The sequence below is a fragment of the Pteropus alecto genome, unplaced genomic scaffold (genome assembly GCF_000325575.1).
Source record: "Pteropus alecto unplaced genomic scaffold, ASM32557v1 scaffold5, whole genome shotgun sequence".
Taxonomy (NCBI): domain Eukaryota; kingdom Metazoa; phylum Chordata; class Mammalia; order Chiroptera; family Pteropodidae; genus Pteropus; species Pteropus alecto.
The window spans coordinates 15290785-15306849 of record NW_006441953.1 but is presented as its reverse complement, the minus strand read 5'-3'; positions in this window follow the sequence as shown (position 1 = coordinate 15306849).

The window sequence follows — 16065 nt, the reverse complement described above, 5'->3', positions numbered from 1 at the left end:
TATATATAAAATCAGGGGGATATAGTATCACTATTACACTGATTCAAACTTTCTCTTGCTATTTGTTTGTTACCTACTGTTGTACTCCAAAACTTAATAGATTAAAGTAAACAAACAAAATTATTCATATGATTGTGAAGTTTTGCCATTGGAGCAGAACTTGGTGGGGACAACCTGCTTCTGCTTTATGTGTCATAGCTAAGGCAGCTTAAGTAGGACTAGAACTTTCATTATTTTCATTTTCAAGATGTCTCACACAGGTGTCCGGCAATTTGGTGCTGGCTGTCAGATGGAAGCTAAGCTAAGACTGTCAACTGGGGCCTTGTTTCTCATTTATGTAGATTTCTCCACATGGTTGCTAGTGTTTCCTCACAGTATGACATCTGGTTCCAATAAAAAGAGTGAATTCTAATGGTGGATAGTCCAAGAAACAGAAAGCAGACGGCTCCAATCCTCTTAAAGGCTAGGTATAAAACTGTCATAACGTCACTTCTGATGTATTTTGGAAGTTTTCACAAGACCAGCCTGAATTCAGTGGGGTAGAAAATAAACTCCATCTCTCAAAGCGCAAGTGACAACTTCTCTCCATCTTTATTCTATCTCATTACCTAAGACACAGATCACAGGTCTACCTCACTCTCAACAGAGATGTTGCTTCCTAGTTATCATTACCTGAGTCCTCCGTGTTGGACTCCTGAGCTTTTCCCATCTCTAGATATCATGACACTTATTTCCACTACAATTATTTTATTTTCAGTTTTTCACCAATTATGACCTTTCTATCAAAAATGGGAGGTGTTTTGCACCTCATCTACCTTATGCACACTTTTTTTTTTTCTCTCTCTCCATTCTCTTTTGGGTATTTGTCACATTGATCGTTCCTCGGTTTCCAGCACCAGCCATTACTTTGAGCTTCTCTGCTTTCTTCACTAGATTGCTTGGTTCTCCTCTATCAAAATTTTTAGAACAATTTTCTTAAACTTGACAGTCTATTAAAATAACAACTATTTTTTCCCTTTTACTGCAGTTTCGACGACAGTAATAATAATAACTCCTAACGGCATTTGAGTGAGAACTATTTGAAGAACTGTCTTAGTGGCTGTATTTAAATTGTGTTCTCATTTACTCTTGAGAATAGCCGTATATATCCATACCTTTTTTTTTTTTTGTCTTTTAAAGAGAAATAAAGAAAATATCAATGAATCTAAATGATTTGTCTAAGGACTCACAATGAGTAAGTGGCAGAACAAATATTAGAACTCTGTTTTATATGAGGTCATATAGTATGCTCCTGTAAGCTTTTATGGACTCACTGCCTTTACCTCCTAGCTGGCATTGATATATTAACATTCATTCCCAGGTATTTTGGCCAAAAAAAAAGAAGCCCAGCTTTTTGTAACTTGTTTAATGTTTCATTCTTTAAAAAATTTCTCTATCATCTATCTACACATATATTATATAAACACTCAATATATTATTAAACATTATATGCTTATATATCTAATAAATGTTATTTTATCACTTAGACTTTTATTACACTAAATTAAATTACCTTCTCTTAAATTATGTAAATGTTAATTACACATGGAAAAATGATGGGTTCCTTGAATACTTCAAGCAATACATACACTAATAAATATTTAAGGCATATTGAACAAGCCCATCCCACAAAGTAGAATCAGAACACAAGGTTTTCCCTACCTACTCCACCCCCTTCACCTCCTCCTTCATCTTGATTATTATGTTTTATTCGTCTCTTTTTAAATCAATACCACATTTCTGTAAAATTTTAGAATTACTTTATTAATAACCACAAAAATCTTCCAAGATTTTTAGTAGGATAACAACTTTATAGATCAATTTGGGAAAAATTTATATTTTCACAACAATTTCAGAGTTAATAAACATAGTATGTCTTTTTATTTATTTAAATTTTAATTTCTTAATAGTAGTTTATAGATTTCAATGTAGAGATTTTACATTTTTATTAGATTTATTCAGGCATCTGATGTTTTCACTTCTATTATAATAGTTTCATATTAAATTTCTTTTTCTAATGATCTTTTACTCATATATAAAATTTGTATTTGTGTTTATTGATATTATTTATTGACTTTAACATTACTTAGAGTCCTTGAATTTACTAAATGTGTCAGGCGGAAATTACTTGATTTCGATATTAATGATAGTTTTAATGTTTTATTTTTCTAATCTTCTTTTAAAATTTATTTGCTTCTCCTTTACTCTCTATAACTTATAAAAGAACATTAAGTACAAGTAGGTAAGATAGGCATCCTTGTTCATAGCTTGATCTCACTGGCAAATCTTTCAATATTTCACCAAGACTGCTGTCATTTATTATATATTTTCTTTATCAGATTAATTTTCTTTATTAAACATTTTTATTAAAAATAAGTTTTAAATTTTATTACATCTATTGAAGCAATCATAATACTTTTCTTATTTATTTTATTAACATGGTGAATGTTATTGTTTGGTTTTCATAGGTTAAACCAACTGTGTGCTTTAAAAGTTTATTATTCCTTCTTTTTTTTTTTAATTGCTGGATGTGATTTACTATTATTTTGCTTAGTATTTTGTAGCCATGTTCAGAAAAAGGATTAATCTACAATTTTGTTCTCATTTAGTGCCATTATCAAATATATATTAATTTATTAAAACAAGTAAGAAAGCATTTTTCCTTTTTTGCCCTGTAGGAACATCTGTAAAAAGTGTGTCCTTCAAATATTTGTGAATGAAATTTTTAGTAATGCCATGTGAATCCGGAGGTTTTTTTGGTAGGAAAAAAATGTAATTATAAATTAAAAGTTTTATAGGGTATGTTACTAAGATATTCTCATTCTATTTGTCTCATATTTTAGTAAATTGTACTTCATATATATTTGTCAATTTAATCTAAATTATCAAATATAATGACAAATATTTTCCTTACTCTTTTTTAATGTATGTGCAATCTATGGTAATGCTTATTTATTCTTAATATTGGTTATTTGTGCCTCATTACCTTTTATTTTGAAACTTTCTAGGTGATTATCAATTGTGGTAGCTTTTCCATAGAATCAAATTTTGCCTTACTTATTTGGTCTATGTGTGTTTGTTTTCTATCTCACTGATTACTATTCTTATTTTATAACAATTTTTCTCTTTTTGGCTTCAACTTTCTCTTCTTTTTTGGGGGTACTTAGATGTGGAGAGCAGATTGTAAACTGACAAGGTCCTTGCAATCTGTGAGGCCAACCAAGGGTTGCCTCACTTCTAGGAATTCTCCTAAGAATGGGGAAGTAGGAACTGTTGGGAGAATAATGTGGTGTTGAAATGAAAATGATTATAGTAGGATGTGTAGGTTGGGTGGGGATAATCTTATTTTAGCCAGCAAATGTATGCTCTTGTATAAAAGCAACTTGAAAAAATAAAATCGCTCTCTACCCCATCATTAGTGGATAGTGGTCCTCCCGATCTCAGCTTTCTGTCTTCTTTCTTTTCTCAATCTCCCACCATTCCCACTCAGGATTATTTTCCAGAACCACACTGGACGTGGCAGGATTTAGCACTGGCTGGACTAGGCACTAAGATAACTGATTTTCAGCCATTCTTCTATTTTAACTTATGCATTTAAGTTTAATCATCTGTAAAATGTCATATTTTCATTATAATTAAGATACAACAAGTATAAACATATTGTTTTGATTTTTCTGTAGACTATGGCTTATTTAGATTATAGCGCTTCATTTCTAAATAAATTTAATTTTAAAACATTTTTAAATTTGTTTTTTTTATACATTTGGGTCTGATCAATCAAAAAAACATTTTTTTTAATTTTTAAAAATGTAAATATAATTGATATGAAATCTTGTATTGGTTATATTAGTTTCAGGTGCACAATATAGTGATTCAACATTTTATACCTTACAATGTGATTAGCCCACCAATTCTAGTAATCATCTGTCACCCTGTAAACTTATCACAATAGTATTAATTATATTCTTTCCCCTTTTCACCTATCTCCCACTATTTCCCTTCTGATAATCATCCCTTTGGTTTCTTTTTATATGAATGTTTTTTGTTTTGTTTGTTTGCTTGTTTTTTAGATTCCATGTATAAGTGAAACCATACAATATTTCTCTTTCTTTGTCTTATTTCACTTACTCTCCTGATTCATTCTTCACAGATGAAACATTAAAAAAAATGTACCTATTCTTTTCAAACTATTTCCAAAAAATTGAAGAGAAAGGAAGACTTCCAAACATTCTATGAGGCTAGCATTACTCCAACACTAAAATCAGACAAAGACACTACAAAGAAAGAGAATGATGAGCCAATATTCCTGATGAACATAGATTCCAAAATTCTCAACATAATACTAGCACACTGAATTTAACAATGCATTAAATAAATTATACATCGTGATCAAGTGGAATTTATACCAGGGATGCAAGAGTGGTTCAAGATCCTCAAAACAATTAATTTGATTCATCACATTAACAAAACTAAAAACAAAAATCATATGATTATCTCAAAAAATACAGAGAAAGCATTTGGCAAAATTTAACATCCACTTATGATAAAAACTCTCAACAAAGTGGGTATAGAAGGAACTTACTTCAACTTGATAAAGACTATATGTGACAAGCCCACAGCTAACATAATACTCAATGGTGAAAAGCTGAAACTTTTCTAAGATCAAGAACAAGACAAGGGTGTCCGCTCTCACCATTGTTATTCAACATAGCACTGAAAGTCTTAGCCATAGAAATCAGACAAGAAAAAATAAAAGGCATTCAAATAGGAAAAGAAGTAAAACTGTCATTATTTGCAAATGACATGATACTACTATATACAGAAAACCCTAAAAAATCTAGCACAAACTTAATAGAATTAATAAAAGAATTCAGAAAAGTAGCAAGATACGAAATTAATATACAGAAAGCTGTTGCATTCCTATACACTAATAATGAATAATCACAAGGAAAAATGAAGAAAACAATTCCATTCATAATTGCATCACAAAGAATAAAATACTTAGGAATAAACTTAACATGAGGTGAAGCACCTGTACTCTGAAAACTGTGACATTTAAAAAGGAAATCGAAGAGGACACAAATAGATAGAAGGATATCTTGTGCTCATGGATTGGAAGGACTGATGTTGTCAAAATGACCATATTACCCATAGCAATTTACGGATTCAATGCAATTTTTATCAAAAAACCAATGTAATTCTTCTCTGAACTGGAACAAATAATCCTAAATTTTATATGGAGCCACGAGAGTCCCCTGATACCCAAAGCAATCTTGAGAAAGAACAAAGTTGAAGGTATCATGCTTCCTGATTTCAAACTATACTACAAAGGTATTACAATCAAAACAGAAAATTTCTTTCTTAATTCCACTGGGACAATAAAATATATGTTCTTTGAAATCTGATGAATATATGCTCTTTTAAGTTGGCAACTTTGGTATTTCATTTTCTGTCATTGTTAGGCAAAAGTTTTTCTATACGTCCATTTGGTCAATTTTGTTAATTGTTTGATTTATAAACTTTAGCTGATTTTTTTAAAGATACTGAAATATGTGTGTTAATACCTCCCCTTTATGATGGTAGATTTTTAAATATTCCTTTTTAGTACTGTCATTTTTTGCTAGACACATTTTTTCTGTTATTTAGAACACACAAATTTAGAATTGTTATATCCAGGTGGCTTAAACATTTTATCATTTTAGAATACTCTACTTTCTCTACTACTTTTTCTTTCTTTCAAGTTTATATCATATGATATTAGTCTGACCACACAGCTCTCTTTGAGAATGACCTCTGACATATTTAAAGTGCCCTTGCTTCTTGGTAATAAAATCATTTTGACTTTTTTCTTGCTCTAAGGTACAGAATCAGCTATCTTTCTGAAATCTGTATTTCTACAGAAAAGAATATTCTTAGATACAGAAATCTGGTCTTGGAGTATGCAAAGATGTTGCTGCTGCTATTAAACTAGGAAAACGATTTCTCTGGCTCTTTTGCAATCTCCTGAAGATAATATTTTTTCTCATTTAACATATTTTGTTCTGCCATACTTTTCCAATATGTTTTCTTTCTTTAATTTAAATATTTCATATGACACTGTTGATCAGCAGTGACCAAAAAAAACATTTGGTTTGATTCAATGATATTCTATTATAATGATCTGTATAATTTTCTCTTTACATCTCTGATCTTCCCATTCGTTGTCACCTGTACTGGTTTATTTTTTTGATTTGACCTCATTTCTCTTGTCTATTCATTCCATTTTTCTCTTTTAATTGATTTCTGTAGCTTGAATTCTCTTCTATATATAAATGAGAAGAATGTTCTCATACATCCCTTGTCTTGATTTCTCATGAGCTACTCCAATACATTAAATTGACATTCAGACAATTTTACATTCAGGTATCCTGGGAGGCCTCTGGCCAGTTTCCTTTTTTGTAGACCTAAAGATCTTTTCAAATATATACCACATTTTTTTTTTCTCTAGGGGACATGCATATAAATTTCACCTATTATTTGTTATTCCTCAATAATATCTTTGAAAAAGTGGATGTACCTTTTTCAGAAATATGATTTCACATTATCGGAACAAGTGGAATATGTGATCCTTCTAGAGAAAGGTTTTCCAATATGAAAGGTGGTTTTAAAAACTATGTCAGGATGCTTGTTAATGTTGCCACCAAAGAACAGAGAAATTCAACTAACAGCTTCCTTGAATGAGGTCATGGGGTTATGACTGAATGTTTTCACAGCCAATTACATCTGTCTCAGGAGAGTGTAAAAGAATTCATGAACTCTCCCTTTGATGCAAACTGGTGTTTGCAGACAAAAATATTTATGTCCTTCTTGGAAATACAAGTCAGGCCCAGAATTTCTCAGATAATATGAAAAAAACACTACAAATGTAAGAGCAGCAATATAATCACTTAGTGTGGTAGAGTTTCTACCACATTTACGTTGTTTATCGTATTAGGATAATTTTAGAGAAAGTAATTACCCTTAACTTCAGAAAATATTAAAATCAATTTTAGGAATGTAGAATATTCAGCAAATAGATCTTGTGATTAGTTTAGATCTTGTGATTAGTTCCTCCTTTTGTTTTCCTTATCACCGCCAGTCATTCTTATTATTACAGTATCGCACATTTAAATACTCTCTCATAGAATATATTAAGTTTATATCAACATTTTGTTTTTAGTACCTCTTATATTTTACCTTTCATTTCCATTCCCACTTCACTATTATTTTGTCCCTCTGCTCTTCATGACCGAGGAAATGCAATAGTTTCTCAATGGGCATTATGGATTCTAGATTTTGGAATATCCCTCCTTTAAATGTATCCTTCATTATTGTCCTATTACTTCCTAAAGTATACCTCTGTGCATACTACTCTCCTCAAAATCTTTACTTACTCTTAGCCTGCCCCTCTTCAACAGAGTGGGAGGAAAAGAAAATGAATCTGCTTCTTCAGATGATCATAGTAAATGATTCTTCCTCTACGTTTATGCTATATGAGGGTAATATTCAAACATTATCTGTATCGTTATGTATACTAGTGTGTGCTCATTTGTACTATATTCCTGTACCTGATTAGGAACATAATTTTTATTGTACCTTTATTCATTCTTGAGTTCAACAAATAGCAAATAAAAGTCCAGGCCAGTAGATTTCACTCAGGTTATTTAATTGGTTTATCTACGGAGCCTTCACAATATACCCCTCCCACTGCCACAGAGATTTTGCTACAATTGAGATGAGGTATATTGAGACAAGAATTTTCAAAATTTTCCATTATTTCTAATATGCAAACAAGGTTAAAAATCTCTGGCTTAGGATATGTAAATCACTATGCTAATTGCTAACACATATCAATATGGAAAAGAAAGAAGATTCATCTTAAGGGCGTTTACTATTAGTTGTGAGGGTATTAAGCTTTGGAGTAAGACTAAGGTGGATTTGACTCCTAGCTTCATCATTGGCTCTAGCCTTAGTAATTTGCCTAACACTTCTTAAGTTTTACTTTTCTAATTTTAAAAATAGAGATCAAGTAGTTTTTGCCTGATTAAATAAATTTGTGAGTAAAAAACATGTAGTAGATTATTGGCCCTTAGTAAACACCCAACACTTAATATTGTTATTATTGATAATAATGCAAACTCACGGACAACTGTTTCATATAGCAGTATGAAGTAAGTACCCAGAAGATGTAAAAATAAACTCTTGCATTTTTCAGAAGAGGGATTATTATTTTACATGAAGAAATTCAGAGAGGTGTCATGAAGTGGACTTGATATAAAGGTAAAAATTGGTCCTATTTGAGCAGGGGACTAGAGGGCATTTCCTGGAGAAGGAACAGCAGAGGAAAAGGCCTGGAATTAGAAATTCAGATTTGCTCGGTTAGTATCAAACAGGCCAGTTACAATACCATATGGTATTTTTAAAGAGAGGTTAGTAAAAGTTAATTTTTTTTTTTAAAGTTTGAGTACAAATTTTAATGGACTTCTAATACAAGACCAAATAAGTTTGTCTTTTGTTCATAGTGGAGCTATGGGTTTTGGGTACATCAGGAAAGTATGCTCGGAGAGGTGACAATTTGAGTAAGTTGGATGGAAAAAATATTACCTCATAAACAAACAATAACAACGACAACAACAACAAACAAGGATCTGGTTCATGGACTTATGCAGATTAACTATAAAGTCTATCTCTAATGTGTCAATGGGAGAGAATATAGTCAATTGTATTCACCTGCTTCATTTAAAGCAAAATACCAAAGCAGAATCATTATATCTTAGATGGCTCACAGTTCTCTAGTTACCAAAATGCCAATAATGAAATTATTGGATATGTAGCTTTCCTCCAACAACAACAAAAATACATTATTTTATTGAGGGATCTCCTTTGAGAGCAGATAGAGGAGTCACTGGTTCACCCACAGGCTATAATCACTGCCATACTGACTGTACAAGTGAGCCAGCCAGATGTCAGTGTCAAATGCCTCTGCCTGAAGGACTTGCTACTGCTGCTTCCTATACCACCTCTTAATTTCTTCTACTTTAATTGAGCTACCTTTCCTCATAGATTCAATCAAGAACATGCTCACAGAATAACGTTGTTTTCCAAGTAACTTTGATTATATTATGTTTCCACAAATAGAATCAAAATTTGTTTTTTCCTTCCACTGATTGCATATTCTGCTTATCTCCAGCATTGTTCAGTAAGTAGAAAAGAAATAGACATATGGATCTTGGACTATTTTTCTGTTTTTTGGTTTTTTTGTCCTGTAATTTTCTATACCACACTGGGTTTGATTTTCAGTTATTCTAATAATAGAAGAATATTCAAATTATGATACCACATTGTGAGTTATGTTCAAAGGCTTAAATTAAAATATTAGAAACAGCAATTAGAGGGTTTATAGACCTAAAAGATGCACCTAAAATCACCTTATTCACCAAATACTTTTAGGTAGTACACATAATCAGTTCTCAATGGAATTAATTGGCTTTCTAAATTTTTGAGAAGAGTGATACATGAGTTTTCAAAAGGCTCTAATACAGTAGTTCTGCTATGAGTTTTTATTAATTGCCAAGGCAGAGAATTATAATTGGTACCTTCCTCCATCCAGAAGGTAATGAAGTAGAAAGGAACTTGTACTAGTAAAAATTTGAGAAAAGAGAGAGAGAGAGTAGATAGAGATAGAGATAGAGACAGAGACAGAGACAGAGAAAGAGAAAGAGAGAGAGAGAGAGAGAGAGATCAAGTTCATTTTTTAAATTAATTAATGATATATTTTTTTAAAATTTAACCTTAATCAGATGTTTGTACGGATTGTAATCAACATGGAACAAATTTCTCTATATAAATCTGTGGATGTATTACCCTAACACAGAAAGCATTCTAAAAATAGAAGACCTTGACATAAATAGAAAGATAAAGGGAAAAAGTTACAACAAAAGAACAATATCTTCATTCTAGGATGAACGTCAATGATAACCTTTTCCCATAAAACATTAACATTTGATTAACAAAAAGTTTAACAAAACTTCAAGAATGTGGTTGAAATAGAGAGAGTGGATAGATAATATAAGGACATAAAGCAAATAAAGCAATGATTACGTCTAATAAGAGGGAAAAAAATGGGCCAGATGTTAAATGAAGAAGTACAGAAAAGCTTTAGTTTTAGGTATGACATGGTCTACCTAAATGTACTCTCCTGTTAAATTTGCCATGAAAGTGATGTTCAGTAAAAATTCAATATCAATTATTTATCAAAGACTTACTGAATGATGATGATACTCAAATTTATAATATACAAAGTACAAATATGCAAAACTGAATTTTTAAAATTCATTTCTACCTTAAAAAAGTACTTATTCCCACTAAAACCAATATTATTTCATCTCTGTCCTGTAATTTTAAATTAAGTGTGTTTTTAATTTCACCTCATAACTTTTATTGAATCTGTGCCCCCTCTGGTCTGTATTAATAAAAGAGCAAACGTGTTAAAAAATATAAATACAGATATACTAGTCACAAAACAATATGGAAAGCACAAGAGCCAAACAAAACACTGCAAGGATAAAGCAAAATTTTGCTACAAAATGATGAGGTTCTTGGAGATAAAAATATGAACCAGAGCTCAGAGAGGAGGGAAAGAATACATATTAGGGGGCTTATTACATTATATTGGAAAATGAAAGAGTGCAAATATTTTAGGTTTCCAATCTTGGAAAGGTTTTATAGGTATTTTTCTGCCTCATCTATCTTTGTTCATAAGGGTTATTTTATTTTAGTTTCAAATACTGCTATTTGATTTTCTCATCTTAAATAGTTTTCTTTAAATGTATGATGTTGCATTGAACAATGCAGCTGCAGAAAGAACTTCAACCAGTGACACTAACAAGAATATTTGAGGACCTCTGTTCCCCTACATGTAGCTGTGCTGAGTTGATTGATGCACGCTTCCTGCCTTGAGCAGGAGCAGGTAGTATCAAGCCATTTTATTTTAGTTTGGTCAATGACTCTCTCAGCATTAACTTTATACTCTTTAGTATCTCTGCTGTAGAACATATACCTTTGAGATGTTGTGTGTTTAAGAAGTTTAATTTTTGTTCTATTTATTTGACTTTTAAGTATAATCTTAGATTCTGATCAGGAAAAGAGAAAATCTGATTTCGTGGTAAAAAACACGTTCTTTCTCTTGATATCATCAATCATGGTGAAATAGAACATGTCTGAACATTTATCTTAAGGCTTATGAACCGGGGGAATGAAATAAAATCTAGCAGCATCTGTAGGAGGTGGTGATAGCAACTGCTGGCAGAAAAATCCAGAATTACTTTAAGCTCTTATATATTACTAGGGAATACAGAGGAAAGTATAAAAAATCTGTTACACAGTTTTCAACCTATATATAAAAATAAAGGATATCATAAATCAGAGATTATATCTTTATGAAGCCAAAATAAATTGATTATTTCACTGAATCAAAGGAAAGTTAACCAAGTAAAAGTCTTATGTGGTAACATTAGTTTTAATTAGACACCACAGACACACACAGGCACAGACACACACATGCACACACTCACACACACACACTCACACACACACAGATACACACATGCACACACTCACACACACACACATAGACTGTCACTATTTTTTATTTTAAGTTAAGCTTTCTCAGCCAGTTTTGCCAAATTCTGGTAAGAGGTTTTGGAATATGGTGGTGGGGGTGGGGGGGCGGTGGATAGCGAGGAGAGAGAAAATGCTTGAAATATCAATTTAGCTGAAAATTTAAAACAATCATCTTGTAGAACCTATACATTTTTCATAGTTATTATGGGCTTTCATAATGTGCTGGTGTTGCGACAATTTCTTAACTTTTTGTTTTATATAAACTCTTAGATAATTAAAGGAAAGGTCTAGAATGAGATGGAAATTACGATGGATTACTGTCTTAAATACTTCTGATAATGTGAACCACCTGTTGAGATGAATAATTTCCAAGTGACTTATAGACTGTTTCAGTATAAAGTTCTAAATTCCTTATAATGACTTCTAGCTACAAATCCATTTATAGAATCTTATAATCCAATGTATTGCTCGCTCTCATACCATTCTAACATTAAGCGCTAATGGCTTAGATACAATGTGCCAATAATGTCCGTAGCAGCATGAAGTAATTTTTTAACTGCTTTAATGAATTGTTAGTTTAATGGTTGCCATAACTAAGGCTCAAAAATAATGTTTTCTTAGTGCAAAATGCTCTGTAAAAGCTTAATGTTTTGTTATCAAAACAAATTAAATTATAACTATGTGCCAATGGTTATATAATTTTAAAATATTTTCAAAAGATTAGTGCTATTCATTTGTAACTGAGCTGTAAGATATAGACATAAATGTGCATAGCTTAACGAATTTTTATATGCATACATACACCCAGGTAAACACAATCCAAATTAAGTTTAGAATATTATCAGCCACTTAGGAAGCTACTTTATATGTCTTCAGAGTGGAAAAAGTCCCAAAGATAATGAGCACTATTTTGATTCTTATTTATCTATTGAAGACATCTTGGTTGCTTTGAGTTTTTTGCAAGTATGAATAAAACTGTTGTAACATTTGCATGTAGGGTTTTTGTTTCTTTGTTTGTTTGTTTTTTGTGGACCTGGTAGTCACTTTGGGTAAATATCTAAGAGCACAGCTTCTAGATCACATGAAAAGATTATATTGAGCTTTGTAAAAAATGTCCAAACTATTTTCCAAAGTGACTGTACTATTTTTCATTCCCATTAGCAGTCAATGAGCACTCCTGTTGTTCCAAGTCTATGCCAGCAATTGATACTGTCGAGTTTATTTGTTTTTTTTTTAAGCCACTTTGACATCTTATTGTTGTTTTGTATTTTATTTTAAACATTTATGCCTATGGCTTAATTTTCTTTGTGTATATGCTGAAAGGCTCTGTTTGACAAATGAAAATCAGACTATTAACAGGTAAAGAAAATTGAACCCTTTCACAAGATAATTGACCAAGAATGGGGTCTGCACGTGAGGGCAACATCAAGTTACTAACTGAGCATAATCTTTACTTAGAAAGATAGAGATCAGCTTTACCCTACCTCCTAGCTACTAAAATAAGATCGACGCCAGGGAGGCTGGATCAGTTGTTAGAAGAGTTTCTGTTAGGTGAGCAAGATAGGTTGTCTCTACAGGTTAGACATCTCCAAGGATAAATCAGGCAAATAAGTAGCTAAATTGATTGAAGACAAAGTAACAATGAATTCCTCTTGGTGAGGAGGAAATGCAGGTAGATGATATAAATCTGAGGTTATTACTGCAATTCTGACAGACTCAATTTTTAAAATAAGAACCTTAATCTCTTGAGTAAGAACTGATGGAAGCAAGGCACAATCACAGTTTTTAGAAGGAAAAAAAAAGTGGTTAAGACTCTTTCCACCACTCAAGTATGAAAGTAAATATCCATGGTTATGAACTGGAGAAAATTTAGGAGATTGGGCTTGAAAATGTAGGCTAAACAAGGGTATCTGTGAAAACACAGGCTGAGTTAGAGTAGTGGATCTTAGGAGGACAAAGGTTAGAAAGGAAAGCTGCTGCTTTCTGTATTCCTCAAGCCTTGAATCCTGTGAATGTTAGAACAGTTAAGATTTTGATAGGGGCGGGGGAAGACATAAACATACTCATCATTCAAAAGCTGTAGAAATTGAAAGTGGACGAAATTGTGTAACATTTTGACCCAAGCAGTTAGTTGGTAGATAAACTCTCTCAAGACGGTTGTAGTTGCAGTGGAAGAAAACTAGAAGAATTTAAAAAATAAAGCCTACAGCTTTAGGGCTTAGTACCAATCAGGCAGAAATAAAACTAGCATTTATGATAACTTATCTACATTCCAGAGACCAATGTAAGAATTTCACAAGGTTAATTTAATCTGTACATGCATCCTAAAAGTTATGTATATTATTCCTTGCAGAGATGAAAAAAACTGAGTCAAGTAATACATCCAAATTTCTTAGCAATTTAAATGAGGCCGTTAGTCTTCGCGGCTGGGCAGAAACTAAGGGCTCCAGAAATGGTACAACTAAGCATTCCAGTATGCCCCATTCTAATGCCAAAAAAGATTTTTGGTAGATTAAACTGTGAAAAACAAGAGAAAAATAGCGATGAACAATTGAGGTGACAAAGTCCCTAAATTCATTGGTATATTAAGTCTGTTTTGCTTTATTTTTGCAGTTGAACTGGCTAGATGCAGATCATAAATCATCTTAACACTCAATATAATGCTTGGTTTAGTATTCAGCTATTCTAATTATTAAAAAATCTACAATTGAGTGGAAAAGTCTGCAGTTTTCATATCATCTTAGTTAAAGCTTTTCAGAGAATTTTTTCTTTTTATATTTAGATGCTATGTTAGCCCTAACAATGGCAGCTTACCTATACTAAAAAGAAGAAAATAACCATCTAGAGATTAAGCTTTATAAATCCAACTATTTAAATTATTGGTAATTTTACACATTTATTTTTTATTCTGACGTGTAGGAAATTAGTAATCATTTAAGTAGTATAAAGAAAATTGAATATTTTATCTAATTTTGGGCAAGTTGAGTTGTAGATGAAGTGACCTAAATAAAAATAACATGGCCACTTTAATTAAAAATAGACATATAATTTGTTGCAAGATAAGGATCTGGAATATGAATAAAATTATGTCATTCTTAACATATGAAACAGGAAAAAATATTCTTCGGATTGCAATATTTAAGTAGTTTAACAGCTACCCTATCAAGAAAAATATAAGCTGTAATACTGATGTCAGATTATAATTATGCAAACAAATGATATGATAGTTTTTAAATTTACAGTCAATAAAGAGAAAAGAAAAAATAATTTGTTTAATATATCAAATCTAGAAACTAACAAATTTTGACTAAATTTGACTGAAACAGATATATATAAAGGTATAGATTTGGAAACATATCTTAGAAGGTGATAGAACGATCACAAAATGGTCAAGAACATAGAATCAGAAGTCAGCCATACATGATTTATTCAAACTACAAATTTCTTTACTGTGAAATATAAGCGTATTATTTCAGCTTGCAAAACTTCAGTTTCTTTTTTTCATATAATGAAATGATAATAATAATCCTTACCTCATAGGATCGTTTTGAGAAGTGTCTATAACAATCCATGACATATTAAACTTAAATTCTATAGTTTGAGAACATATGAATCATGTATTAAGATGACTGTAAACTAGACCTTCTAATAGTAATGAAACAGCTGATATAAAAAGAGGTCAAGAAAGGCATAATGTAAACAATCTTCTTCTCAGCCAAAGTTTAGAATTCTGATGGAAATTTTTGTTTAATGATATTTGGCCTATTGTAATTTAAATCATTAGAGAAATTAATTGTTCTTTGTATTTCTCTTTTTCTAAATTAAATTATGTTATGCTATACATACTTTTTAAAATTTTATTTTTATTTTTTGTTCAAGTTAAGATATACAAGCCATATAGTGCTATCTTCTCTCTCTTGGCTTCAGCAAAACCATATTTTCTCAGTTTTCTTCCCACTTTACTAGTTAGTCCTCCCATTTCCAACTTGATTTCTTTTCTGTTTCTGTCTCAGATAATCAAACTGCAAATATTAGTCTTTAAAGGACAATTTTCTATGCTATCTGCATTATGTCTTCAGAATGTCTCATCCAGTGTCTTTAGACTCCGTCTTTCTCTAAAGATGCCTTGAAACTCATATATCTAATGTACGTTGATGTAAGAAATGTCCGTCATGTAGAGAATCTTTATAAGAACTTATCTGAGTCAAACTGCTGACAAATGCCAGGAAGCGAGATCCTAAGTGCTCTGTAGAATAACAGTTTTGCAACTTCTTTTACTCATTTGAAATTAAGGAGGAAACCCAAGGAAGATTATGCAGAGGTGGGAAAAAAACAACCTGAGGATTGGATTACAAAATAGTTAAGATTATGTGCTCTTTTAAGAGT